General features: G+C 35.9%; 1 protein-coding gene and 1 long non-coding RNA gene across 10 annotated transcripts in view; one reads left to right on the forward strand and one right to left on the reverse strand.

Annotated features, from left to right (window-relative positions):
* Positions 1 to 25,841, forward strand: part of NPAS3 (neuronal PAS domain protein 3) — an 839,700-nt gene that overhangs the window by 33,527 nt on the left and 780,332 nt on the right. The gene's annotated exons all lie outside the window — the stretch shown is intronic.
* On the reverse strand, positions 12,158 to 16,626 carry LOC111731555. The gene is made up of 2 exons (XR_002777194.1): positions 16,067 to 16,626; positions 12,158 to 15,880 (listed from the first exon to the last, which is right to left on the reverse strand). It is a non-coding gene; the product is annotated as an uncharacterized LOC111731555 (long non-coding RNA).

Below are 25,841 nucleotides of genomic sequence, written 5' to 3' on the forward strand. Positions count from 1 at the left end.
ATCAGGTGAATTGGCGTATCTGAAGTGGTCCCAATCTGAATGAATGTGGATGTGTATGTGAGTGGCCCAGTGATGGCTGAGTGTTCTGTCTAGGGTGGGTGCCTGTTTGGTGTCCTGAGCTCCCAGGAGAGGCTCCAGCCACCCAGACCCTGAACTGGAATAATTGGGTTGGATAATCATGATCTTACTTGTTCTTATTTATCTTTCTTAAATGTATGTCTAGCTCATATTTATTTCAATATAATATTAGAAGTATATGGGTCTCTATTTAGAAGTTCAGTATTTTTGTGACCAGAAATATGCCATAGGAACTTAACTCTTGTTTATATCAATTAGCCTATAGTAAAATTGGTTTCCATATGTCATTTAACTTAAAGTGGCAGTTTCTAGGAACCTATTGACAATGTTAAGTGAGGACTGTCTGTATTGGAATAAAGAATGTAAGCCTCCAGACCAAGTCTTTTTACACCACCAGCCTAGAGAACTTGTATTAACAGTTGTGTGATTCCTTGTCTTTTTTTGAGAAAATATGTTTTTTTTCCTTTCTGTTTCTAGAAAGGACTTGTTGCCATTATTTCTTTCAAATGGTCATGGTCACCTTTGTTGATGTTGTCAGCAGAAGAGATTTATAGAGAAGCATCTTTGTCGTCTTTAAATCACTGGAACAGTGTGATGGAGCAAAAGGTGTTCACCATTTCTTTTACTGGTATCATATCATTTTTTATTTTTATAATTTATTTTGTAGATGAATACAAAATTCTTTGTAGGAAAGGAAGACTAAAAATCCAACAGCTCATGGACAAGAGATAGCTCCTATAGTTAGTTAATGGAAGAAAATAACAACAAAGAGGTTTGAATTTTTAGTAGCATCTCCACCTCTCAAAAGTGATTGTCTTCTTTGGAGGTTTTTTTGCTGATGCTGTCATGGCTATTGTTATGGTGGTGGTGGCAGCGTGTCTCTGTGTATGTGTATTTTGCTGGAACCACTCTAACCTTAGACTTTTCTTCTGGTCTTCTTGGGGACCACAACGAAGAAGGAGCAAAGGCAGTCGGCCCCTGGTGCTTGGTGTACGTTAGTGGATTTCAGACATTAGTGTACGTAAAAAATCCTTCGTGAAGCTTGATAAACATGAGAACTTAAAGTTATACTGACTAAGTCAGGCAAGGATAGAGACTGGAAATCTACAGGTACTTCTGATATAGGTGGACCCTGGATTCCACTTCAAGAAACATTGAGGTAGACAGTAAGTGAGGCGGTTGGGGCAGTTAAGAGGACAGCTCTCACACCAGGTCTTTGTGTGTCTCACCTGCTCCTGATCTGTAAAGTCAGGCGTCTCCAAAATGGGAATGTGCGCTCTAGGTAGTTCACAAGAAGACACATTTTGGTTCAGGAAAGAAAGAATGAAACTTCCATTTATGTTCATTTTTTAACTTTGCCTTTTAATATTTATTTCTTGTTTGTGTTTGGTAATGTACATGCTATATTAATACAGTTGTACATATTTATAATTTAGAGATAGGTAGGTACATGCACTTTAAAGGTCTGTTCTGGAAAATGTTTTACTGATAGTGGTGCGTGATCAAAGAAGTTTAGGGATCGCTGCTTTAAATGATTTACAAGGCCAAAATCTATACCTCTTTTCTGTTCTTTGTAAGAGTTTATTGTTCCTTAATTGTTTTTCATTTAGATAGCGACATTAGTCAATGCTCTTTTTATTAGTATATATGTATACAAAGATTGAGAGGAGGAAATGGGTTTGCACTTTATGTCAGGTAGAAATATCTGTGGCCTAAGTTTAATGATCTGATCTGACACCTTTATTTTAGCAAACCCCTACTGAGGAATCAGTAGAAAAGAATCAAGGTAACTTCTGTCTAGCAGGTTATGGCTATCACTTCACTCACTTGCAGAGCTTGCTGGCTCATCACAGCATACTCAGAGACTCAAGAGTAGGTATGTGTAAATGTAGATCTTTCTGAGACTCAACTCATTTACTTTTAACCCTGAGTTAGCTCCTTCCATTCTGTTCTCAAATGACTCTTTCTCTCAAATATGTCTCTGCAAGGTTGAAAAAAAGGCACTGCTTTCACTGCATAAAATTATATTTTAAAGGTATTTTTAATGTACAACAGCTAAAATTACCTATTGTCACCATAATTATGAATATAGTCCATTAGGTAAACTTTTCATTTCCCGTATCTGGAACTGGCAGCGAGATTTTGCCTCCTCGTAGTTTCTATCCTTTAAAATGGATTGTAGGGTCCAAAGATGACATGGTTCCTCTAGTCGGTATTTCTAGATTTAAGACCATTATTACTTTTTTACAAGTTTTGTCACACACACACACACACACACACACACACACACACACACCCTACACACCTACTTAATCTATTTATTCAATTGAATTGTCAATAGAGGAGGAAAAACACATGAAATTGCTGGCTTGAGCAAAAATTTGAGCAGTTTCTGCAATTTTGTCATTCTTTTAGTAGCCACAGAAAACCAGGCAGTATGTTAAGATCTGAAATCTATTTTGGGGTCTCATTTTAAAAATTATTTCTTCTTTTAGTGCCACTTCCCCCCTGGTGTTTCTCAGAATTATTGGATGGGTCTGGGTAAATTGGAGAAGAATGGCAAAATTGGAGTTAAAATGATAATAAATGTAACTAACCACTAGTGATATTTATTGAGCCCACATCTGGCAGGCACTGTGCTAGGTACTTTAACATCTCATTTAATCTTCGCAATAACCACACAAGTTGGGTGCTAACCACACAAGTTGGTTGCTATTGTTATTATCCTGTTTACAGATGAGGGAATGGAGACTTGGGGAGGTGATAAAGCTTGCCAAGAATTACTCAGCTCCTAAGTAGAAGAAAAGGCTAGATTCAAGATGTACAAGACTCTGTTCTTTAGCGGGCTGTGTATATTCTGCTTTTGACATTTTTGTCAGATTGGAAGTTGGGAGTTAGAATGGGGACAGACCATTCTAGGGAAAATAAACATGTCCTACCCTACCCCAAAGGAAAAGCCCACATACACTATTGGGAGCAGCGCTATACCCTGTATAACTCAGAGAGCATGATTTCCCTTGTATTTGAAGATAATGGTGCCCCTAAGAGTTATACCAAGTGGGTATACTGTCTGGGAGCTCTGTCTCAGGCACGGGAAGTTGGAAGAGGGTAATGGAGTTTGTGTGTATATAAATCTTAACAGCTGTATGTAGATCTGGGTGCTAGGATGCTGGGTGGAAGAAGGGCCTCCCAGACTCTTTATGTAGGAAACTGCTACTGGAGAGGTTCGCTATGTGTCTAGGTTCCAATCCCTCAGAAACATGCTGTTTTCATTTTTGAGACCTGTTTTTAATCCATAGGTTCGAGACAGTTGACATTTCTATGTTTCAGTTTACTCCTCTGTAAAATGGCAATGATAACTGTTTTGCATACTAGAGAAATGTTGGGTGGACTGGTGAGAAAAGTTTTTCAAGTGGTTAATTGCTATTTTTCCCCCAAAAACAAAGTGTCAAGTGATGACTACATTCAGTTCTAGATTGATATTTTCCTCAGTCTCTAAGGTAACGACCTTTCAAGATTGTTTTTTTTCAGGTGTGATTTTTGTAAAGTGGAGACATCAGGAGTCCTGTCTGTCCTCTCATGTTTGTACCTGCCTCCATACCTGTGATATGATAAGAACTCAGTAAGTAATTGCTGAGTTAAAATTGCTCAACTATTCTGAGCCTTGGTTTTCCTTGTCTATAAAATGGGGACAATAGTGTGAATCACATAGGAAATTATTGCATTGGATTACATCTTAAAGAGTTTAGTATAGTGCCTGCCACATAGCAGGCACAAGATAAATGTTTGCTATTAATGTTATTATTCTTATTGCCGCTTATCTTTAAAACATCACTTCTGGGTGCTGCCGCTTAAAACCTGTGTGCCCTGGAACAAACTAGTTAGGCTTATCTGAGTCCCAGTTTCTTGTTCTGTAAAATGAGGATATTAATGCCCACTTCTTTGATCGCTGTGAAGTTTAAATAAGATTAAGAAATAACAGTTACTTAGTGCATATTATGTGCATCACTGAATTATACATGTTTTTTGATTTAATCCTTGCAAAAATCTCTTGAGGTAGTACCATTGTTTTCATTTTACAATCTAGAATAGTAGAGCTCAGAGAGTGAGGGTTTCGATGGAAGGTCACATAAGTTGTACAGTGTCTGTCTGATGCCACTCTTCTGTACTTCGTGTCTTTAAGGCCATTTAAAAGGAGCATACATGTGTGTGGGCCATTATTTATGACGTCTCTATCTGTGGGCTTGAGAGTTACAGTACAGCAAGGCACCCTAGCGTCATTTGCTCTGTTTAGGTATTTAAATACATCATAGTGGAATGAACATTTGAGAGAATCACATCTTTCCCCAAATTCTCTTTGCTTTTAAATTTTTTAGATTTTTTTTTTTCTGGCTGAAAATACTGGATCCTGGATTTCTCAGGTCAAGAAAGAGTAAAACTGCATAACCGAAATTTGGAATGAGGCTCTTTTTGTGTTACATTGCCCTTTTGCGACTTTGAAGTGGTTATTAAGTAAAAGGGGCTTACTAAACCAGGAGGTCAGTTTAGTTTTAGAATTGTGCCAATTGACGTGCCAGAAACTTTTTCTAAGGTAAAAAAACAACATAATATTATATAAATTCTAAAGCAGCTAAATGGAGTTTCTGTGAGTGTTAAAATTTTGCCAGAGGATCATGATTTTGAATATATCACATATTCAAAGACCTGGAAGCTAAAAGTAACTACTTTATAGCTATGTTTTTCTCTGGGGTGTCTTAATTAAAAACCAGTTTGAGAAACAAGAAGAATCAGTTCCTAGCTTGAAATATTGTTTCTTTGACAGATCTTTCCTTGCTGGAAGTCATCCCAAAGTTGTTTGGAGTGTCAGGTTCAGAGTTAATTGAGTTTTCCTATTTAGTGAAAAGACGGGCCTCTTTTATTTTGGTCTGTTGTTCCCATAGTTGTGAGTTTTGGGAAGATTTGACTCAGAAACTAGGAGATACTAACAGAAGCACTATGTTTTTGAATTCTTATTGATTGACAGGTCTCTGTTCAATGTAAACAGCTTGAAGGGAGAACTGTGGTTACAGAAACAGAATTTGCATTTAAGAACAGTCTCCTGTATGATGTAATGATTAAGTTTCACAGTAGTCAAAATAACAAAAAGGGGGATATTAAATTTTCTTGTGGTGAATTGTAAATTAGAATGCCTAATGGGAAAGAATGAAATTGTATTTTTGTTTAGATTTCTCCTCTTGGATGCTACCATTTCAAAAGAGCACAGTTCATGTGAAAGTCTGAATAAAATTCTCGGAGTAGCATCAAGGACCTCTGAGCCCAGGAAACTGAGTTTGGCAGTGCTAATTTGTATTAAAGTTGTTGTTGCATGACAGCCGGAAAAAGATTTAATGCTTGCCACCTGAATCAAGGCACGGAACATTGGTTTCTATAACTGCCATGAATTTGAATCGAGGCCAGTATCTCTAAATTTGAAATAAACTGATACTCTGTCTTCAAAGAAGATACAGGCCACTTAGGTTGTGGAAGGTATTTAGAAAATAGTATTTCAATTTAATTTTTTTAGCAACGCACACCCATTTCAAATTGTTGGGCTCCTCAGCACTGTGGCCTGTCGTGGTTCTTGCTGTTAGAGGTTCACACAGAACTAAGAAATGCCTGCAGCCATTTATTATCCACTTTCAGCTAGGAGTTAGCAGTGAGTTTGCAGCAGGTCCAGGTCTGGCATTTCTTCTCTTACCACAGAGGAGCTGCTCACTTCATCAGAAAGTCATTATCCCTCTTGGATGTCACTATGGTTCAAAGTATTACAGTATTGCTTTAGGAATTCAGATTTTAACCCAGCCACCCTGCTGTGGTAAAACCTTAGAGCCACCAGGTGCAAAGTCCATTCACATGCCTAGTATAATAAAAATGATGATGATGACAATAATTCATATTTTGCATTGGCAAAATCATCTTTCATCTGAAGAGCTTTTGTAAACGGAACATGCATCCTGAGACTACTTTATAGAAAGTGATCTTTGAGTCCAGTATGGAAATGAATCCACCTCTGAGGTAAAATGTGGCAGCCATTTAATTATTTTTCACAGAATACATATTAAGCACAATTGTGTCTTTATGCATTGAATGTTTTGCCAAGAAGCTATAAATTATATGTAACATTAAAAATTTCAGACTTTATTTTCATCTTTACTGAAAAATAACATTTTCTTTTGATTAGAAAAACACTCAGAAGTTGACTATTTAAAAATAAATCTCCGTCGAGCTCTTTTTTTCAAGCCGTAAAGGATTCCCTTAAAATATCACACAGATGTTTCTCAGGTGTTCTTACAGCAGCTCATGCCTTACTGTACCATCTTGGTTGGGGTGGTAAGAATCTCTAGCAGCATACCGTCTTCGATGGGCATAACTAAAGTGCACTCAGCTCTTCATTACACAAATGCAAATAATCCCAGGCCAGATTCTCTTCTGTTCACACTGTTTCCCTAGATGATCTCATCCATTCTTAGGGTGTCAAATAGCAGCTCTCTGCTGATGGCCCATTGCACTTTATCTCTGCTTCTCATGTCTCGCCTCAGTTTCTGCTTTATTTTCTAACTCTCCTCTGAAGGTATCAACCCAGCACCTCAGTTTTCAAAGTAGGACACCTCTTAAAATAATGTCTGGCTCTCTATGTACTCCTTAAATAATTAACTTCCCACCTCATGCTTTTACTGCTGGCATATATACTCAAGACTTGGCAGTATTTAAGACAACCTCCTTCTCAAATCCAATTAGTTCTTAAATGCATACACTTACCTTCTGCCTGGTCCCTTGCATCTGTCCACTACAGTATATGAACCAGTCCGTGGACATTTTACTGCTAACCATAGGATAAAGAAAAAGAAAGAAAGTGAAACCAAAATCACTCAACTTCCCACTTGCTAATATCATACAGATGGTGGAGGCAGAGTTAAAACTATTGGCTAAGATAAAGCTTGTGGGTAACTTAACAGCTTTCATTTATTGTTCTGTAGTGACAAGAATAATTTAAAAGTTCGAGGCTATACCAGAAATGATGTGTGTCTGGTTTGACCATTTGTAACAGTTTACAGCATGGTATGTGAATATTAAGTTATCTTAAGTGAAGATGAATGGACAAATTTTTCTTAGGTGTAGTGAAAGAAGAGAAGCAAATTTCAATATACAGAACTGTAGATGCTTGAATAGCATGTTGCCATTACAAAAGTGTTGAGGAAGATTTTCATTGTTCTCAAATAGTAATTATAGTGAATATATTCTCCATCAAAGAAAATAGATCCCTCAAGTTCTGTCTTTTTAAGAATATTTTGAAGGGTTTACATACCTGAAAAACTTTTCCTTGTGAAATTTCGTATGTTTCTTTAGACTATGGAAATTCTCCCACTCTTTACTTCACCAATAGTGTGTGTGTTGTGTGTGTATGTGCTTGTGTACTTTTTATATTGATGGAATGATTTATTAGATTAAATGATCTGTTTACATTCCCAATATTTAGGGGGCAGAGCACTCATTTATATTGAATCATTCATTTTTGAGATGAACACTTTCATCTGGTATTGTAGGTTTTCACTTAACTTTGTTCTTTCTGTAATAATCTTAAATGCAAAATTTCCCTGTATAAATGAAAAAATAATATACACCAGTATTCATTCTAAAAGTCTTCACCAAACACTATAAATTAAAAAAAAAATTTAAACAGCATTTTTTATTGAAATGTTGAAGTATTACACTCAGTATACATATTTATAATTTAGAGATAGGTGGTCTCCCATCCAAGTACTAACCAGGTCCGATCCTGCTTAGCTTCCAAGATCATATGGGATCAGGCTTGTTCAGGGTAGCATGGATGTAGACTATAAATTTAAATTTTGGGCTAAAACTATATGATATGTTTTGTGTTTCTTTCTTTTCTAACAATGGCTATAAATTAGTGATGCTGTGCTATACTTATATAGTTTGTCAGAGCTTGTAGAATGAAATAGTGTTATACAGAAAAACTCATTCAGAAGAAAAATTATGTAATACAATGTGGTTTAAAATGAAGCTTAATTGACTGGATTAAGTATATATAACACATTATATGTTGTCCCATGTTCTGAAAGTGAGTTGCTTTTTGTTTAGATGTAACCCTGGCCTGGATTATAATGGCTCAATCTTAGTTTTGTTTGGTTTTAATCCCTGCTATGTTACTTTGTTTAGGAAGGTCTTAGAATTTTGATGGACTTGGAAGCTGAATGAGGATTCTTTTTCATACTGCTCTTCAGAGATTTTCCACTTGGATTGGAGTGATATTATTATATAAATCTTGCCACTTTTTTAGTGCTTATATAAGGTAAAAATGCTCAAAAATGGTTAGGTGAACACGGAAAAGGAAAGAGATGAACTGTAACAGAGATCTGTTATTCTTCTATCAAAATTTTATTTTCATCTGTCTTTGGAGATGTGGTCATGTAAGGTGAACAACTACCTAAATACTTGTGTTTCAATTCTCTATAAGCCTTTATTATGCTGCATTTTGCATGGAAATAATATTTAAAGCAGTTTTAAATTCTTTTCTAGTATTTAAAAAAAATTTTCCAACAATGTTATCAGGCAAACTGAATAACCTTGGGATAGCCAGAATACTGTTGTGTTTGCATGTAATTTTTCGAGATGGGAACTGCTTCAGAAAAGCACAGTGGAATAAAAATAATGTCTTTATTGTTCATTCTTAACAAAGCTGTATTTTTTTTTTTGTCGGGTGGAAATGGTTGACGTTAATTATCCTTAGTCATGTGAATATTCTGTGAATTTTTTCCCTGTCTCCTAGAAGAGTTTCTGGAGGAATGGCCACCAAGTCCACAGCTCTATTCGAGTCATCCCTATATTCTGAAAGCACATTATCTGATTAAACTGTTAAGGACAATTGCATCATGGGAGGCTTTCTGACTTGATGTATACCTTGCCAACTAATTAAGTCCTGGATGTAATGTGCATAAAGATGTAAAGCATTTGAGGGCCAAATTATACCTATTTTGTCATAAAGGGAGTTGTTTAAATTATGGTAATGATTATCACTTGATATTTATGAGGGCAATCTGGGCATGATATGCCAGAATACTATCTTAATATATGCTTATGGTCAGACTTAGATAAACAAGCAGATAATATATATTGATAAGTAAAATGGAGAAGAAAAGAATTCCACAGATAGGCTTGGTAATAGTGGTTTTTATATATGCCACTCTCATTTTTACTTTGTTTAGGAAGGGCTTCAGTGATATGTCTTGAAGGAGAAAGTTATATAGCTATGCAGTCCAGGGGCTATTGAACATTTTTGAAAACCGAAATAGACAGTATACAAATAACACGGTGACAGCATACAAACAGCACTCTTTGAATTTGGTTATTAAAAGAATCTATGTAATTGACGTAAGGCTGTTCCTATACAAATTGGGAATTTTTGTGTCTCAAGAATTAATGTTTATGCTTTTTTTTTAATGAAGAATTTATCTAATGCCTAAAATATATGTTATGTTTAATAAAGGAATTGAGCCTCTTTTGAAATACTCAGTATAGAGTTTCTGGGGAAGATGTCTTTTTTCCCATGTCTTTTTTCCAGGATTATGTTGGAAAAACAAAACAAAAAAATCAACAAACTCATAAGAAAGGGCAAATCATGGAAAAGAAGGCAGACAAAAAGATCTTAGGCTTATAAGAGAGCAAACAGTCCATTTCTGTGAGCATTTCACAAGAATGTTTAAAATTCAGATTCTGAACATGGACGGCAGCAGCTTGATTCTCTATAAAGCACAGATATAGCCTAGAAGAAGCTATAAAGCTCTATCATGTCATGGGCTGATGAGAGGATGGATTTACACGATCAAAGATATAAATGGCTTTGAGTGAGTTGTTAGTCATAAGGTCCATGATTCTTCATAATTGACATGGCTTTCCCTTGTCATTCAGACAGACAGCAGTAAGGATGTGCTATTGTCACAGCAATCCTAAGAGCCCACATATGCTGCTGTGAGCATTCTAAACTCCGTATTGGAGAATACTGCATGCCTCTTTGTGTGCAGCTGTGGTTTTGGATGTCTTACATCATTTAAAAAATCATGGCTGGAGCACCAGCTTTACACTGCTCTCTCTGTCATTTGTATGATTTAGAGAAGAGAATATGAGCAATGGGTTAATATGAGCAATGGGTTTCTCTCCCCTCCCCCAAGTGTGACTACATACCTGTGTTTAGACAATAAATGGAAACATTCTCATGCCACATTCCTTATGGTCCAGCCTTAAAAGGCATATTCCAGTGAGGAGACAGGAAAGTGTACTATCTTCAACTTAAAATATTTTAGAAAGACTACTAGGAGCCTGCTTTCCAAATAATCGTGGGTATTTGACATACTCTGAAAAGATTTGTTTGCAGTTTTTCTATAACCATCAGGGAAAGTAAGGTGAAAGGGAAACCTCTGTGTGCATTGGTTTAAGTGTGCTGATGTCAGTGGGGAGGGTGAAGTTTTTGGTTCCATAACTATATGTCACATATATTTATAAAATGTGACTTAAACCTAAAGGCAATGCTAGCACAAATCAAAGACTTTTCCATTAAGATTTTTAGTTATTTTTGGTATCTTATTGGGCATTTTTAATAGTGGGACAAGTTATAAAAATTATTTTGAAGGTTAGTGGTAGTTTTAAAAAGTTAGCAGTACCATTGCATAAGATTCAGTAAAAGCAGCTTTGATTGAGCTGGGCTATGGGCATGCAGGTCTTTCACATACGGTGGATATGATTTTACGTTCTTCTTTTTTTTTTTTTAAGGTGGAGAAATGAATGAGGCATGCATTCATGTTTTTCACCTAGGCCAAATGGAAGACTTTTCAGTGATGTAACCCATTAGGTTGGAGAAGCTTTTCTGTGGAGCTGCCCCGCGGTGCTGAGAATAAGTTATGAATGCTGCTCTGTTTCAGTGCAGAGGGCCTTGCCGGGAAGAGAGCGGTGTGCCTGGGCCCCAGCTATTGAGAAGATGCCAGTCAGGGATGAAAACTTCTTTCATGAAACTATAGCTAACTTCCCTGCGACACATTACCATAAAGCAGAGAGTATTTTTAAAACCAATAGTGGGAAAATAAACACAATACCTTATAGAAGTCAGAAAGTTTTATTTTAAAGTATGCATGTTGAGTGACTAAAAATATACAGGTTTGTGTCAGAATTCTTTTTAGTGAATCGGTCTAAGCAATTTTCCTCCTCTCTCCTTCTCTCCCTGTTCACAGCTCTGATTTCTTTTGCCTTTTGGTTACAGCTACAAAAGATGTCTTCTGAGACAAGTGCTGGTGCATGACATCAGGACGAAGGAATGCTCAGCCCAGTCCAGCATGTTTAAAAGCATCAGCTGCTTGAAAAAAAATGTTACATTTTCCAGGGTGGATTAGAAATTATGATAATCTGTGAGAGAGGGGAGTTAGGTACAGACTTTTACAGATTTTTTTTTGGTTATTATTTCCAGTGATCAGAGACATACTAAAATTGAGATTGGATTTTGAACACTAGCAATATAGTGTTTTTCCTCAAACAGAAGATACCTTGTGGTCTTTATAAAACAAGTGATAACAATAACAATAGGACGGCACAAGATTGTAAACCATATAAAAATTTCAAACTTAAAATTGTAAATTTTAAGTACTGAATCTTTATTTTTAGTTTCATGAATTCACAGGGCTAATTATTAAATGATTATATGTCAAAATAATTTTAACTTCCTTTTGTTTTTCTTAGGTGTTACCATGACTTGATTGGGAACATTTTCATGAAATTTCTTATACTTGGGTAAAGTGCATATTAATTAGAGTAACAACTAAACATTTGTCATGGTTCAAGATATGAAATGTTTCTTTTTAAAAACTATCAGTATCTTTATAGATAAAGTTTGTTAATGTTATTAATGTCCACCCTTGTTTCTATCTGTATTAGTAGCAGAAAATGAAAGTTCTGGAAAAATTTTTAACAAGTACAATTTCAATAAAATATATCGAAATGATAATATATAAAAAATTCAATCACATCAAAGAAATCATTGGTTTGGAGATTTATTACCTGTATATTTGAGAATTATAATCTCTAAGTATCGGATTTCTGTTAAATTATAGCTTAAAGTAGTAATCATGTTAAAAGGTAAACTGAAGCACATCGAAAATTTCAAGAGGTTATTTGAGCATACATTGATTCTAATTGAGCAGTGCTAAACTAAAGTTGGTTAGAAGCGCTTCCCTGTCAGGAGCTAGGGATTAGGCTTTTATAGAGAAGACACTGAAACAAGGAATTTATTAGATTAGCTGTAGTTTAAGCAGTTGCCTTATTTGGGAAAGCCTGGTTGGCTGTAATTGGTTGTTCTTAAGTTTCACTTTCTTGGATCCAAGGGCACTGACTCTGGCTTAGGTTTTGATTTGCTTGTGTAAGCTACCAAGGCATTAGAGCCACCCCAGACTAATGGCCTCCTTGATTAATTACTTTAACCATCATTATGCAATAGATGCTAAAGCTGTTTACACCACGAAAAGTATTCAGGGATCAAATGGTTTCTGCCTTCACAGGAAGGAAAAATAAACATTAAGGAAAGGAAAAACTGAAGAAGGAGATGACTCTGTCATGTAGGCCTACCATGGCAAAGCCAGTGAGTGTGTTGACTCTATCCAGAGGCAGTGCAAAGTGCGTGTGCCTCTTGAACAGAAAAGGGTGGTTTGTTGGAAGGGAGAGTTCACTCTCTTAACTAGGCCTTCAGGTCTCAGAGTTGACTGAGGCTGGCAAAAGGCAACTTCTGTCTACTTTTTATATGTGTTTTCTGGAATTGGAGCCATTAGAAATGGCAAAAAAAAAAAAAAAATTATGGACTGGACAGACCTTTCACTTATTGCTTCATTTCTTGGTTATTAACATAGCTGCCTTAATACTAGAACGAAATGAGGAAAAGTTTATATGTACAGAGGATAAAGCAAATAACTTCGATATACCTATAGATAATTTTTCCAATTGAAATATGGATTGAAGACAGTTCTCAATAGTCGTTACTTCTCTAACTTTTCTTCTAATAGATTTTTCTAGTAATTTCTCTGCAATCCATGTGGACTTGTATTTTTTTGTAGGTAAATTATAAAGCATTTGAGATTTTATAGATGTTTATAGCATTCAGGATACTTTGGTAACAACAGAAAAAAAATTCCTAGTTGAGCATTTGGCATAGTTAATTTGGTTGCCATTTAACTGAAAAAAAAAAAAAAAAAGATTCATTTTACTCTGTAAGACTGCCTTTCCTGCATGTTCTTAGCAGACTTTTGTCAAAGAAAAGACTCAACAAGACAGTTTTCTTTAATCTTTCATTTTTTTTAGTTAAAAATATAAAAGGTAATTACTTTTGATTTGTATCAGTGCTGTAGGAACAGGTACATCCCATATGTTAACAATGATTGATTAAGATGTAATGATGGGTAACAGCCTGCCTACTCCATAAACGTGTTTAGGTTTTAGGCTTTTGATTGGTCTAATATTGCAAGAGAAGAATGAGAAAATCTTGTATTTATATAAAATCTTTCTTATGAGGACCCTGGAGGTTGAATTTGGCTTTATACTATTAATGGAGTGTGCCACCTTTGGGGATATCACCAACCACAGCAGCACTACCAATAACTAAGTAGGCTAGATACGTATCTCTTTTGTTGTCTTCATTGTCATACCAATGACAATGACTTGTGTTCTCTCACACTTGACTTGTATCCTCTCACACTTCTCTAGGGTTTATTTAATCTCTCAAATACCCCATATGTACCTCTCATGACAACCTTTCAATTTATATTTTCTTCTAGAGTTATTTATATTTCCAATTGTGACACCCATGGCACAACAAGAAAATTGTCCCATCTAGTCACTTGGCACATATTTATTATCTACTATATAACTGCTCATGAGCAGGGTATTAGAGATCACAGATGATATCACTCATGATACTTGCCATCAAGGATCTCCCAGTCCGAGTGTGGGGAAAGGCAGGAGTGGAGACCGACATGTGCAAAGCAGCAGTTGTAACTAGTGTGATGGATGCTGTGGAAGAAGCAGGTACAGAATGTCCTGGTGTCATAGAGTTGAGACACCAGACTCATTGTCAAGGCTCAAGATTATATGCTGAGAGCACAGGAACCCTTTACATCTTGAAGGATGAGAAAGAACTGAGAAGATGGATAAAGTGGAGAGGGACGTTCTAGGCACAGGGACAGAACAGCCATAAAGAACTCTATAGAAGCTGTTATGATTGAACACATGTAGTCATATGACAGGAAATAGGCTGGAAAGCTACAGTTTGGGAAATCATTAAATCTTGTATTTTTCATAATGGGTTTTGAACTTTATTTTATACCTCTGTCACAGTGCCTATGAATTGAATTAAACTGAAAGAGCTTAACAAAGGATCAGTTTGGGAGTGAGCTGGTTAGATTTGGATTTTAGAAGGCTAACTCTAGTGGTGATGCGGAGAGAAGAGGGGCTGAGATCAGAGGAAGGAGATGCCAGTGTGAGCTGTGAGGTCCTCCAGGCAAGAGAGGGCACCCTAATCTAAAGCAATGTAAATAGGTATAAATTATAGGCTTGGTAAATTATCAGAGACAAAATCTACAGAAATTAAAAACCGAATGGTAATGAGGGGTGAGGCAGAAGGAGAGAGTCATGAAAAGCAAATGTTTTGACTCAGTGGATTGTGTTTTTATTCCCTGAAACAGGGAATATAGGACAAGGTGGAGACTGTGCCAGATGAGTTTTGGTTTGGACATTTTGAGACTGAGGACTTCCATTAAAATGAGAAATGGCAGAAACTCATATTTGTAGACTAATTCAGAGTATGGAAATAATTGAATGTATTTGATAAGTGAATGCTTGCGGAAAGATCGAATGGGTGTGTAGATTAGCCGTCAATTCATTACATTTTAAATGACTATTATTGACTTGCTGTAATTATTTTAAAACCATATAGCACAATAGGAAGCATTCTAATTATTATAAAAGCAAAAGAATAAGTAGCAGAAACAATTATTTTTGTTGTGTAAAAATTTCCAAATAGGTTAATGTGATTATACATAATCCAGAATTTAAAGTTGATTAATCTGAGTACTACCATTTTTCCCCTTCTCCGATTGCCTATTTTTGGAATTCGTTTATAACAATGGAAGGCTACAGTGGGCAAATCCAATATGAAGAGGAATCAACTTGAAGAGAAGTGACCAATAAAAAACTCGAAAACTAGGAGTGAGTATAGATTTTTAAAAGTTAGTGGAGGATTAATCCATTAGGATTCAAGGTTTGTTCTTGGTGAGATTTATTATTGGAGGCTTGTCAGAATCAATGAGATAGGTATAGGATGATTATAAATAGCTTTATAGAGGTATATTTGTGATCCTTTGTGATAAGGATTAGTATTCTTGATGTTCCCCCTGGAAAGCCAACTTGGTTAATGGGGCTGTAATTCCAGAAGGATCAAATCCCCTGTAAAATGTAATCTCAACACGAGGGGCAATGTCTCCTTCTAAGATTACCTGGGAGGTCCTCCCTCTAGTAGACTCAGGGTTCGCAGGTTGAGGGATACCTGGCTCTTGACATAATGTAGCCTTGGTTTCTAGCCTTCTGTCCATCTGCCGTAGTTTCCCCAACAATGCTTGTAGCATCTTCCTTTGAATCTGTACATTATTGGTTTATAGTCATACAAGGGCAGTGGAGACTGAATGTAGGCAGAATTCTTCCCTCTGGCCCTTCAAAGCTATTAAAATAACACACATCATCCACTTAATGACAAACATTTCAATGATAGTTACTTTCCATCTCTTAATTTGTGTCATTCAGATCGTAACCCATGATTATTCAAAGTAATTTGATTGGATTGTAAATGCTATCCTCGATATTCAATGTTACAAACTATCATTCAGGGTTAGTTAAATGTACTTACATTGCATCCCTCTTTGGGCATCGTAGTAAGGCATTTGTTGGTTTGGTTATTTGACTGTGTCTGGCACAGTGTCGGTCACTCAGCTTAGCCAGCCTGGAGGTCTGATTTGCCAGTGTTCAGAGGGCAGCTCCATCTCTCTCGGGTGGACTCATGTTAACGACATTCATGAGGCTAATAAAACCAGAATGCCAGATTATTTACTTGCAATGAGAAAAACAGTCACACAGATGGAATGCTTGTCTTAGTAAGACCCTAGCATTCTTTTCTGATGTGGAGAGATCACACCCAGAAGTGGCTCATAAGCATGGAATCAGAATGGAGGAGTAGGATGAATCAGACTAATGGTGATCTGTACATGGACCATATAGTCTAGTTAGTAGGACAGGACTTCTCAAAGTCTGTCAACCAAGGTTGCTCCTCCATGTAGAGTGTGTGGAAGGACACATCCAGCATTTGTCTCTGTGGCTTTTATTTTCTGAGTATTAAGTGTGATTAAGGAATTCCTTTCTGAGTGTCATATTTTTTCTTTATGTCCTCAGATAATATAATCAAATGTTGATGTGGCTTAGAAGTCATTCTACTTCTTTACGATGACACTGCTTTTTTTTTTTTCTTTTTGTTCTCATATATTAGTTACTGTTGTGGTAGAAATTTCAAAGTCAGATTAACTTCCTGATGTTTAGAAGATGCTGCTTTAGACCGAGCACAAGCAGGGTCTAGAAATGCAAGGAAATGAGAAATTCTAGAGGAAAACATATTTGAATGCACTCAAGTTCTTTGCTTGGTGTTGTGTCAGGAGATCTACAGCGCGAGAAATTTAAGAGGAAATTATAAGCAAATGCACAAAAAGGGAAGAAGATTTTGGATCTAGAAATGGCCACTGAACTTGATAACAATGTTATATATGACAAAAGATCCATTTATTAGCCATTTTGTGTGTTTTTTTTTATTAGTTCAACTATGGGTCATTTTCCATTTGCCAAACAGAAGTGTTGAACTTCACCAACAGATTGTGGCCTTTATTTTCCACTGTAAATTAATCATTTTCTCCAATTAATTTTTAATTACTTTGATTTAAATTTTGAATGAAGATGGTTAGTAAAAAAAGTAAAAGCATTAGGAGATAAAAAATATCGTTACCTTTTTAAAGACCAGTGTATCTTCATAGCTTTATAGATATAATAAGATTTCGATTAATCAAATGATGGCATGAAGATCTTTCTAGTTCTGTCTGATATTATCAGATACTTTAATTAAGCACTTTTGTTTACATAAACAGGATCTCAGCTTATGATAGCCCAGAAGGAATTTGAAGAGGAGGATTTTTAAGTCAAATTAATTACCTTCTGCTCCAGGGTAAGAGAACCAGCAAGTTTGCAGAGATATCCTCTTTTGAGTTTTCTAAGTTAAAGAAGTGATAGGATGGGTGCTGCTTAGGGGATGGAGGGGAAGAACTATGGATGATGGATGGAGATAGTTAGTTCTTATTATTTTATTATGAGTTCTATGATACCCTAAATATGCAGGTACTTATATTTGTACTTACACTCTTGAGGAAAAATGTAAATACCTTTGGGATTCCATGATACTTCACTTTTCTTGAACAGATACTTGCAAACCGACTCCTAGGATATTAAATGAATATTCTATTAACCAAAAGTTAAGATAGTTTAATATCTCTTTTTCAGCAAATAAAAAAATATCTCTTTTTCAGCAAATAAAAAAAATGTAACAACAAAACTACAATAACGAAGTATACTAAACTCTTACAAATTATAAATTCTAGCACACAGTATTTTTCCTCGAGTGTTAATTTAAATTAATAACAATGAGTTCATATAAAAGAGAAGCTAAATTTTAATGAAGTTCGCAAGATAACTTTTTGTTATTGGGACCTTAAATTAAAAAAAAATAAAAAAGGATAACCATTCTAGTATGTGTATTTTAGATATTTAAGCACTTGGAGTTTCTGGAATCAAGATTCTCTTCTTGGAACACTCTTTATTTTCTAAGAAAGCAAGTAACCCTTGGGAAAATGTTATAAAGAAGACAGGATGTAAAGAGGACTATTTTCATAGGAAACTTAAGCTAGGGGCAGCTGAGCACAGTACAAGGAGTATAGGTTCAAATCCTCATCCTGACACTTGCTTAGTGGTTTTGGGTAAATTAACTCATCCAAGCCTCCAGTTGTCATTTGTAAATTTGAAATAATACCCATATAAGGCTTCTTTAGAACAAAACAAGATAATGTACATAAATATGCCAGACATAGGAAGCATTCAGTTTATGAATCGTTCTGAATAAAAGGAATCTTGCTCATGGAGAAGCCAACAGTGAATTACAAACCAACCTTTCTGGAGGAGATACCAATAAGGAAATGTTAAATCTTGTTTTTGGCTCTTGTAATCACAACCAGAGTTCATTTTTTTCCCCTTTGCTTCCTTTTCACTTTCATGGTCTTAGTTTACCTTGCACTCATATGTGAGCATTTTCCAAACTGCTTTCCTTGGCCCTCTTCTCTTGTTCTAAATTTTTCCTTGAGCTCCCTTGTTCTACATAGCTTCTTCAACTATCCTCTCTTTTAAAAAAATATTTATTTTTATATTTTTTAATTACAGTCGATATAGTATATAAGCTTCAGGTGTACAACACAGTGATTAGACATTTATATAACTTATGAACTGATCACACCAATAAATCCAGTACCCATCTGACACTGTACATAGTTATTATAGTACTACTAACCATATTCCGTATGCTGTATTCTACATCCTCATAACTGTTTTGTAACTACCAATTTGTACCCTCTTAATCCCTTACCCACTTCACCCATCCTCTCAACCCTACTCCTCAATCTGGCAGCTATCAAAAATGCTCTCTGAGCTTGTTTCTGTTTTGTTCGTTTATCCTATTCTCTAGATTCCACGTGTAAGTGAAATCATTTGGCATTTGTCTTCCTGTGTCTGACTTACTCCACTCAGCACAGTATACTCTAGGTCCATCCATGTTGTAGATGGCAAAATTTCATTCTTTTTTTATGTCTGAGTAATATTCCATTGTATATATGTACCACCTCTTCTTTATCCATTCCTCCATTGATGGATACCCAGGTTGCCTTCATATCTTGGCTATGGTAAATAGGTGTTTATAGTGTTTTGGGGTGAAGCAGATAGGAAAGGTCACAATTGCCACCAAGTATGATGAATGCTATAATTGATGTTTATACCAAAAGTCCTCATATCTCAAAGCGGGGAGCCCCTCACTTTGCTGTAGGAAATAGAGGAGGTGGCACAGATGCCGTGTTACAGAGCTAAGTCTTAGTGAGTTGGTTGCAGCAGGGTCTGATGGTGTCTAGAGAGTGTCAATAGCCTCTGACTTGAAATATTTTACCAATTGTGCCAGGGTCAGACCTGTGTAAACCAATTTTGATCGGTTTGAACTTATTTGCTACCAAATGTCTAGTTGAGATCTATTTTAGTGACTGCCACCAAAATGTGATTTTTAGCTCAGATGCTGGATAAATGTGCTATGTTGTTTAGCCTCTGTGTTCCTCCATGCTGCATTATATTTGATTGCCAAGATTAACTCTGTGGGCCAGCTCATTCCCTGATGATGCTGGATAAACGAGGGTACCACTGTAAGACTGTGCGTGTATTTATGTTATAGATTCAGATTTTGTGAGTTGTTACACATCTGATGCAAGTATATGAGTAGAGTTCGAACTTCAATTAGTTGAGTTTATGAAGCACTGACAGTGTAGGGCAATATATGAGGCATGTAGGAAATTACAAAGGAAATAGGAAACACAATCTTTGTTCATATTGAGTTTATAATCTAATGGAACAAATATAAACGGGGATACATGATAACAGATAAAATAAACATAAAAACATAGTCATAACCAGTTACAGATGGATAGAGATATTTGCACAAGCGCTGTGGGGTTGAGAAAATGATTACAGTGACTGTTGTCAGCTGGGATAAGTCAGGAATTGTTTTAATACAGGATGTAAGATTTAGGCAGTAATATTAAGGACAGGGAGGACCAAGATCAGTATGGGGGAAATCATCTTAGGAAATATGAATCAAAATTAATAAAATGAATGAAAACAGAGGGAGTAGGTAGGCTATTTGTAGATGGCAGTAAGGTTTGCTTGAACAACTGAGGTTTTACAGGATAGATTTATTTCGGAAGACCTTAGAGGAGGCTAGCTGCTGTAACAAACAATCCCAAATATCAGTGACTTAATACAACCAAAGGCTACTTTTTACATCAGACGCAAAGGAAGTCTGTATGGGTGTGGTTCCTATTCCATGCAGTTGTTCAGGGTTCCAGGCTTTTTCCAGTTTTAGGTTCTAGGAGTCTTCTGGGTTCTAGGAGTCTTTCATTCAGCTGGTGACAGGGACAGAAAATGGAGAATAGTCAATGGGAAGGATATGTGAGTCCAGCTTGAAGTAACCCTATACGTATTCCACTGACTGGTGCTCAGGCACATGGCCACACCTCTGTGCAAGAGGCTGGAAAAGTGCCCAGGAGGAAAAAGGTATAAGTTTTGGGAAACACATGGGATAGTAGTCTCTTGCTATCACTTTTATGCTAGTATTTTCTGGATCTAGATCACATCCTTGTTTTTCTCCTGAAATTTAGTTTGTTCTCTTTAGTTTGACTAGTGAACTTAGGTGCTTTGCTCTCACCTCTAACTCACCACCCTCTCCTTTCTCATCTTCATTATTCATTATATTTTTATCAATAATTTCTTATTTGGTAATTGCCTTAGCATGATAACTCAGGCTCGATGTTAATCCTTTTCTCCTCTTTACTTTATGTACTTAACAATGTTCCTTTAGAATGCTTTTTCAATCTGTTCTTTTTCCTCTTCATCCTTCTTCTGCACACTCTTGTTAGTAACCTCATCTCCTAATGATTGGCTGGTATCATAATTTCCTACCTAATATTCTACCCTGAATATTGCTACTGGATACATACTTTCATCTTGCTACTTCCTCACTCAGTAATCCCTTTCCTTCCCTTTTGTGTGAGAACGAATTCCAAATTCTTCAGTTATAATTAAAGAATCACTGTTATCTTGCCTCCACTTCATTTCTGACTACTGAGCACAAGAAGGCTCTACTTCTACTCCAGGCAAGCTGGTCACATTAGTCTATGAATTTGGAGGATGCTAATTCATACCCTGAAGACATGAGCTTCCCCTGGCAAACGTGCTATTGTGCACCTTTTTGGAACAAGTCCCAGCTCATATCATGTATCACTCACGAAGCCTCGCACAAGCACTGTGGCTCCTAGTAATCTTTGACTTGCATGTTTCACTCACTCCTGTGGGCACTTAGTCATATACAGCCTCCTTTTGTTATAAAAATGTTTAATGTGTGCATGTTTTGTCTCTCCACATTGATTGGTAAGATCCATAAGGGCAGGGATTATGTCATATATATTATAATTTCCTACAGGACCTAGCATATAACTAGGCACAGAGTGATTACTCAACAACTACTTGCTGAATAAACGTATTGAATGGAGATGAAGGCACTTAGGTGTGAAGATAATCATTTAGATAGGACTTTTCATTTGATTCAAGAGGCAATTGGGAGCCATTGATGGCTTCTGAGAACAGAAATCAAAAATTACTCATGGTAGAGGATTCTTATGGTTGTATGTAGGATCCTGTCAGGTTGAAAAGAGACAAATATAAAATGTTAGAGATGGAGTTAAAGCAAAGAGACTGCTTTGTTCATATAAACAGTGTAAGGGCCCTGTTCCACAGGATTGGAGAAGGCAGAAGTCTGAAGCCAGAGAAAATTCCTGGTAGGCGTTGTAGTTGTGAAATATAAGACATAAAAGTAAATGATAGGACTTACACCTGAAAGCGAAAGGGAGAGATGGCTCCCATAAAACCTGACGGCAATGCAATATTGATGGTAACCAATTGGGAATGAGTGATGATTTGAATGAATGTGATGTGTTGATTTAATGCAAGTTAAATTTCAAGTTGTAACAGGACTTTCAGATGCAGATATTCTGTAGACATGGGCAGGATCATATGTTTGTAAGAGTTCTAATTACAGAGAGTTAGGAGACCAATGATCTAGTTCTGACTTTGTTGTCATTGGGATGTGGCCTTGTGCAAGTCATTCATACTTTCTGTATGACATAATGTGTTAGGTGATAGCATTTTCATGGAGTGGATCCATTCAAAAAGGATTCCATAGTCAGTAAGTTTTAGAAATGCTTTATATTTTTCAACATTTTTAATGATAATATGAAACATATGGAATACTAGAAAGACTTTTACAGTACACCCCCATATACCCATCGCTTAGATTTGACAGCGAACAGTATTTGCTTCATTATATCGTTTTGTTTCCTCTTCCTTGTTATTATTATTTATAATGCTGATCACAAAGAGCAGGCATAATACTGATATGCTCATTACTTGCAAAGAATTTAGATTGCTTCGATTTGAATCCTTGGAGCTATCTTTAAACATTGTCTTATGTCCCACATCTAGTCCATCAGGTTTATTCTGGAATCATCTATTTTATACTGCACATTCAGTTTATTTCTTTAACTCAGCTTTCAAAATATATCCCAAATCTGTTTATTTCTCGCCACCTTCGCTGCTCCCTGTGACAGGCCACTATTTTCCCCACTGGGTACCTAGTCCCCTACTTTCACTTTGGTCTATAGTTTCTTCTCCACAGGGAAATCAGAATTTTTCTTTCAAAATAACAATTAGAATGAGTCACTCTTTTGCTAAAAAACACTCTTTTCCTAAAAATCTTCCAGTCACATTAGTGGAGCCTACTAGGCCATGCATGATTGTTCACTTGCTCATGCTTTAATGGCATTTTCTACACCCCTTTTTTTGGTGCTTATTGTGCTCTGTCTATGTGTTCCTACCTCAGGCCCTTTGCATTTGCCTGGCATTCTCTTTACCCATATAATTCATGATTTCCTTCCTAAACTCTTTAGGTTTCTGCACTTGTGTCACCTTATCATGAGGGTTTTCTTGATCACCCTATTTAAAATAGTTTTTTTGTCAATCTATTTCCTCATCTTATTTTTCCTTTCTTCAATGCACGTATATTTACTTGTTCTTTTTTTTTTTTTTTTTCGCCATGGGGGAAGATGTGATCACTATATATTCAGGAGTATAGAATAAAACTTAATATGTATTTGGTGAATATGTAAGTTAATTGAATATAAATAACATTGACAGAGGGCATAGAAGATAAATAACATAGATGTTGCACTGATGTAATGACTTTAAAAATTTAAACAAGCTCGCTGAATTTATAGCATATACTGATGTGTTTAAAATACAGAGTTTCCAGATATGACAGGAAAGTAGATTTGTAAAATACTGTTGAAGCTGTCCATGGCTTTTTCTCATCCATGTTCATCTGTGAGGAAGAAGATGGTGTGGGGCAAACCTTGTTCAAGTGCGATAGAAAATCACATACTGGTGAAAGCTGATATGAAGTGAATTGATGCTCAAGTGTAGGAGTTGCAAAGCACAATAAGAAGAGGATTAAAATCTGGGAGGAGAAAAAAACCCATATTTTTCTAAGTCAGTAAATGACAATTTGAGTTCCAAGTAGTCTTAGTATTTTTTTTTTTTAAGAGAAGCTATTTTTGTACTCATGTATTGATTTTATTGAGCATAGATGCAAGAGCTCCCCTGTACAGGCATGTATCATAGCAATTTGGGAATTATAATACAAAATAATTTTATTCATAATTTTTGTTTTATTTCTTTGCTTAATTTAAAGACATCAAAATTTCCTTTTGCTATAAGTATATTTCAGTATGTTCTTTTTAATCACTTTCACCTTTTAACCACATCCACAAAATAAATACTTATCAGTTACTGAGAAATTGGAACATAAGCTCAATTATGTTAAAAACGAATGGGTAACACTAACACATAGTAACAGCTTCTTTTGCAATATTTATTCTCTCTGCGATAAAAAAAATAAGCCCAACAGCCCATTGCTGCAGAAAGAATTTAGCTACAAGTTTATCAATTTGAGCAGGCCAACTGCACAACTAAATGCATGTGAAACTTAACAAATCCCTTGGGGAAGCTGACTGTAAGAATTTTCTAGTCTGTGTCGAGTTACTGAGGTGCGACATGGTGGATTGGACTTAATGCCTTAGGCAAGCACAATCAAATAGAGACAGTTTAAGATTTTTCTGTGTCCATGAAGGGATCTCTGGTAGGTATCTAAATGAAGCCTTCGGAAAGGAATATAACACCATCATGAACTCTCTTCCCGAAATATTTTGGCAGGTTATTTTGCTTTAGAAGAAATCCAAGTAAGATTTACACAGGGCAAGCTTTGTAACAGCTGAAAGATTTAAGATTGTGATTTGTTTCATAGGAATATGGGAAACTACAAAGCATTTCCCCCTTACATTTAAATTTTTATTTTCAAGGAGAAAATTCAAGAATAGTGTATGTGTTTTACTGTAATTACTTTGGGTTCTGGCAATTCGATTTTGCGGTCTCTTAAAATTGACCGTTCCACCCACCCTCAAATTTTGGAACAATTTAGTGTAAGAAAGTTACTGTAGTAAAGTGGTTGAATGGTTTGGGTATGAAGCTTGATTACATTGGTTTGAATCCCAGTTATACCATCTATGAATATGTGAGTCAGGGCAAATTAGTTAACCTCAGTTTTCTAATCTGTAAAATGAGAATAATATTATCAGTTTTAGGATTGTGTGAAGAGTAAATGAATTAATCTAATGAATTAAATAAATATGAAGCATTTAGAATTAATGAATTAAATATTTAGAAATAATGAATTAAATAAATATGAAGCATTTAGAATAGAGCTTGGCACATAGCACTCAATAAGTGCTAGCTGTACAATAACAATGACAATAATAATAATTTTTAATAATGTTGTTCTGTGGTTAGTCAGTACATCTATTGCAGTTTCTCGGGAGCATGAAGCATGTAGTATCATAGTCTTTCAGCTGCCCAGTTCTTAGCCGATGACAATTAATATGAGAGGTAGTTTTGAGAGTTGGGTCCCTAGTCCCTGAGAAAGTTGGAAACCCTACCAGACAATGTTTTTCACCTGGGGAAGGCACTCCCAAAGAGGAAACTCACTCTAAAATTATCTGTGCCAGAAAACAGAATCCTGTAGACTAGAGGAGAGGAACAGCAGGCTAGAGTTGAAGGGGGTAGTTGTTCTAGCTTTGAACACATCAAAATTGGAGGAAGGGTTAACTGCGGCTTACTACAGCATCGTGGTCTAAGAGACTAAGCGATCATGTCACCAATAGAGGTCTCTGAAATGTCTGCCAACAGTCAGTCAGAAATTAATAAAATAATTATTACCAATACTATTTTTGATTAAAAAACAAGATACTTATTCCTCCCTTTTTCCTCTCTGTAGAGGAGAACAAAATAGGAATTCAGTCCTTTGTACAATTCTTGACTGTTATTATACCTTTTATAAAGTTTCATAATGAGAAATACTGAAAAAACCTTTAATATTTACAACATAAGACAGTCGTTGAAAGTACAACTCTCTTTCTAAAAATGTGACACAATGTGGAGAGTTGAGCTAAAATTAATGAAAGCATTTATATTTCTAATAAGAGTAAATTCATCTGTGCATGCTCTGGGTTTCCTCATATTGTTTAAATAAATGAGGATTCTGTTAGCAATTAACTCTGTAAACACCAGCTCATTGTACATGTCTATAGAGTAAATAAACACAAATTATGCAAATTATGACT

Source organism: Pteropus vampyrus, unplaced genomic scaffold (assembly GCF_000151845.1).
Source record: "Pteropus vampyrus isolate Shadow unplaced genomic scaffold, Pvam_2.0 Scaffold384, whole genome shotgun sequence".
NCBI classification, from domain to species: domain Eukaryota; kingdom Metazoa; phylum Chordata; class Mammalia; order Chiroptera; family Pteropodidae; genus Pteropus; species Pteropus vampyrus.